Source organism: Gastrolobium bilobum, unplaced genomic scaffold (genome assembly GCF_033153095.1).
Source record: "Gastrolobium bilobum isolate Gb01-03AN ecotype WA unplaced genomic scaffold, APGP_CSIRO_Gbil_v1 utg214835, whole genome shotgun sequence".
Taxonomy (NCBI): Eukaryota; Viridiplantae; Streptophyta; class Magnoliopsida; order Fabales; family Fabaceae; genus Gastrolobium; species Gastrolobium bilobum.
In genome coordinates this window covers 4,446-9,090 of record NW_026898008.1, presented here as the reverse complement: position 1 = coordinate 9,090, position 4,645 = coordinate 4,446, and the positions used below count along the sequence as shown (strand labels likewise).

The 4,645-nt window shown below is 39.5% G+C and overlaps 1 non-coding gene across 1 annotated transcript; it reads right to left on the bottom strand.

Moving 5' to 3' along the window:
- Positions 1 to 1,933: 1,933 nt before the first annotated feature.
- On the bottom strand, positions 1,934 to 2,039 carry LOC133312167 (small nucleolar RNA R71). The gene has a single exon (XR_009751644.1). It is a non-coding gene; the product is annotated as a small nucleolar RNA R71 (small nucleolar RNA).
- Between the last annotated feature and the right edge of the window lie 2,606 nt (positions 2,040 to 4,645).

Sequence of the window (4,645 nt, the reverse complement as noted above, 5' to 3'; positions counted from 1 at the left end):
GGCAACATTTGTTTAAGTTGAGTGGAACTAAACTCCTGGCCAGCTCTTCTTACCATCCCCAAACGGATGGGCAGTCTGAAGTAACCAATAGGTACTTGGAGCAATACTTAAGGGCTTTTTGTTTTGAGGAGAATACTAAATGGTCACAATGGTTGTGTTGGGCTGAGTTGCACTATAATACATCAGTGCATTCAGCAATTCAGATGTCTCCTTTTCAAGCAGTTTATGGCAAGCTTCCAACTCTCATTCCTCCATACCATAAAGATACTGTTCGTGTGGAAGCTGTTGACATGATGTTACAGCAACGAGATGAAGTTTTGAATTTGCTTAAAGTTCACTTGCAGAGAGCACAATTGAGAATGAAGACTCAGGCTAATCGTCACCGCCAAGAGCGTTTTTTCCAAGTTGGTGATCGAGTATTGATTAAGTTGCAACCATATCGGCAGGTTTCTGTTGAACGCAGATCTAACCACAAATTAGCTAAACGATTTTTTGGCCCTTATACAATTGAACAGGTCATTAGCCCAGTGGCTTATAAGGTCAAGTTGCCTGAAGGAAGCTTAATCCATCCTGTATTCCATATTTCAGTTTTAAAACTGTTTCATGGTTCATCGAATCCTCCTTGTGCGTCCTTGCCAACAACCAGCATTGATAACAAACCAATCCAGGTTCCAGTAGCCATCTTAGCATCCAGAGTTCACACACTTGGAGGGAAACCTGTGCTGCAAAAGCTCGTGCAATGGTCTTCTACCGTACCTGAAGATGCATCTTGGGAGAATGCAGATGAGTTACATCATACTTATCCTCACCTTGAGGACAAGGTGGCTTTCCGAGGGGGGACTGATGATACAAACAGTATCACACAGGAAGGCAGGGGACGTAGAGTTAAGGGTGCTCCTACATGGGCTGTTGATTTTGTTAAACAGTAGAAGTGTCTATTGGGCTGTGGGCCATAAGAGATCCATTGTATTAGTTGGTATAACATTAATATGTACATAGGAAGTATACGTGTCCATCAGCATGGCACCTTAGATGTGTCTTTTAAATAGGACAACATGTGTAAGGAAAAGGCATTGATCAATTGTTAATAAAAATCTGGTTCTGTTATTCAGTTACAGAGAGTATCTCTGTATCAGTAAGAGATGATGAATAGTGCATGTGCATATGTGTCTTAAGTGACTTAAGTGAGGTGGGGCCCATCGCCACCTCACGCGATTTCAAACTAATTCAAAACTACCTCCGATTCCACTAAACGTCCATAATTTCATAACCTATTTAGAAACTCTAATTTTAAACATTAACCATTGTCCTTTAATTACCCTTGATAAGATGAATCCGGAGTTTTCCGGTCGTTCGGAGAAATTGCAGTTTTAAGCTGTTACACGCGCCGTAGGCACCCTTCCCCAAACTCGCTAATTTCCGTCAATTTCCATCAGAAGTCATATTTCCTAGTCCTATAAACCATTTATAACTTATATCCAAACCTAGAGCTCAAAACTCTATCAGTACACTTTACGGTGCAACTGTACCGCGATATTTTTACCCGGTAAAAATACTATTCACCGAATTTTCCGAAACTTGCCTAACCACTCAATTTATTGTTCTGAATCCATTTTCAGGGTTATTTTTATCATTTGAGACTTCCTACTCAATTTTACCTTCCTAGGGTTACGTGTTTGGCTAATTACCGTTTTACCCTTCCTTTGTATTTTCACCTAATTTTTAGGATTTTCAGTAATCCTTTCCTTTAATTCTTATTTAATATATTAATATATGTTTTAGAAATGTGAGGTGTTATAGAAGCTATTCCCTTACTCATTAGCTAACAGAGCTAAGACTTGGTTGAGCACTTTAGCCCCTACTTTAATCAGAAGATGGAATGATTTGGCTGAGAAATTCTTAGTCAAATTCTTTCCTCCCGTCAAGGCAGCTCAAGTAAGGAATGAGATCACATCTTTCCAGCAGAGAGAAGGAGAATCATTATATGAAAGTTGGGATAGATTCAAAGAATTGCTTCGGAAATGCCCTAACCATGGCATACCCGAATGGCTTCAGATGGAAACTTTCTATAATGGGCTGAATGAGCAAACCCGTGGAATAGTAGATGCATTATCTAGAGGATCCCTCTTAGGCAAAACATTTACAAAAGCTTACCAGATTTTGGAGAGGATGGCCAACAATAATTATCAATGGCCATCCGAGAGGACAATTGCACAGCAGAAGGCTGCAGGAGTGCTAGAGCTGGATGCCATATCATCACTATCAGCACACATATCCTCTTTGACTAACACTATTAAAACTCTGAATCTGAACACTGATGGTAAAGCACAACCACAGCAAGCACATGTAATTTCTAACATTTCTAATGCTGTAACATGTGTTTTCTGTAGTGGTCCTCATAGCTATGATGATTGCCCTCAAAATCCTCAATCTGTGTTTTTTGTAGGAAATTATAACAGGAACAATCAATATTCAAATTCCTACAATCAAGGATGGAGGAATAGTAATAACTTGCCTTATTCTCAAGGGCAACAACAAGGATAAGGCTATGCTCCAGCACAGCAGATGCAAAGGCCACCATTCCAGCAGCAGCGGCAATTCCAACACCCTAGACAACAAGCTGACAACGCTAGTTCGCTGGAGAATATGCTGAAAGATTTCATGGCAAGGAATAATGCCATTGCTCAGAGTCAATCAGCATCAATAAAGAACTTGGAGAATCAAGTAGAGTAGTTAGCTGATGCCATGAGAAGCAGACCCATAGGCACATTGCCTAGCAACACTGAAAATCCAAGAAGAGAAGGAAGTGAGCAGATTAAGGCCATAGCATTGAGGAGTGGGAAGGCAATAGATGAACTTGATCATATAAAAGACTACCACAAGATGAAGGAGTTAGAAGGCCAGAATGCAGGAGGGAAGGTTGCTGTGGAAGAAGACGTTGGAGAGCATTAGGTTGACACTCAGACCAAAAGTCCAGAACAGAATGCTGCAGCAAAGAAACAGCATAGTCAGCCTGCTGACAAAGCAAGTAGACCACCACCTCCTTTCCCTCAGAGGCTTCATAAACACCAAGATGACAAGCAATTTAAAAGGTTCATGGATGTGCTAAAGCAATTGCATATCAATGTTTCATTGGTAGAGGATCTTGATCAATTTCCTAGCTATGCAAAGTTCATGAAAGACATCTTATCAAGAAAAAGGGGAGTCAAGGAGTATAAGACAGTAGCTCTCACCCAAGAAAGTAACAAGTTCTTGAATAAGTTGCCACCTAAAATGAAAGACCCAGGGATTTTCACAATTCCTTGTTCCATTGGCAACACTTACGTTGGTCAAGGATAATGTGATCTTGGTGCATCCATCAATTTGATGCCTAAGAGTATTTTCATTAAATTGGGAATTGGAGAAGCACGTCCAACTACTGTCACCCTACAACTTGCTGACATATCCATCACTTACCCTGAAGGAAAGATTGAGAATGTATTGGTAAGGGTGGATAAGTTTATATTCCCTGCTGATTTTATTGTTCTTGACTTTGAAGCAGATAAGGAGGTTTCCCTTCTCTTGGGTAAACCATTCCTAGCTACTGGAAGAACTCTTATTGATGTTGAAAAAGGAGATCTGACTATGAGAGTCAATGATGAGCAAATAACCTTTAATGTGTTAAATGCTATGAAGTATCTATAACATCTCACATTTCTAAAACATATATTAATATATTAAATGTGGATTAAAGGGTAAGATTAGTGAAAATCCTGAAATTAAGGTCAAAATACAAAAGAAGGGTAAAATGGTAATTAGCCAAACACGTAACCCTAGGAAGGTAAAATTCAGTAGGAGGTCTCAAATGAGAAAACTAACCCTGGAAATGGATTCAGAACAAAAAATTGAGTGGTTAGGCAAGTTTCTGAAAATTCGATGAATAGTATTTTTACTGGTAAAAATATTGCGGAACAGTTGCATCGTAAAGCGTGTTGATTAAATTTTGAGCTCTAAGTTTGGATATAAGTTATAAATGGTACGTAGGACTAGGAAATATGAATTCTGGCAAAAATTGATGAAAATTAGTAAGTTTGGAGAAGCGTGCTCACAGCGCGCATAATAGCTTAAAACTGCAATTTCTCCGAATGATTGGAAAACTCCGGATTCATCTGATCAAGGGAAATTAAAGGACAATGGTTAATGTTAAAAATTAGAGTTTCTAAATAGTTTATGAAATTATGGACGTTTAGCGGAATAGGCGGGAAATTCGAATAAATTTGAAGCGTGAGGTGGCGGTGGGGCCCACCTCACTTAAGTGGACTTAGCCACATAGACCAGTCACTATTCATCGTCATCTAAAACCTCTCTTCTCTCTCCAAAAGCCGTGGAACACACCAAGAAAGGGGGGAAGGAGAAATTGGTTGGTTATTGATGATTTTGCCACCAAATTGAACAAAATTTGCATCAAACTTCAAGTAAACGACCATCCGAACACATCCCACCGATTAGTTTTCCTTGAAACTCTCACATTTGAGAGAAAAGGGGCAAAAACAGCCACGAAAATTGCAGGAGTTTTTGAGATTTTGGAGTTGTTTGTTCAAGCCATTGCTTGGGGATTACTTGGAGGAGTCCTAGGCCAAGCTTGTGAGTAAGTTTTGATGCATTT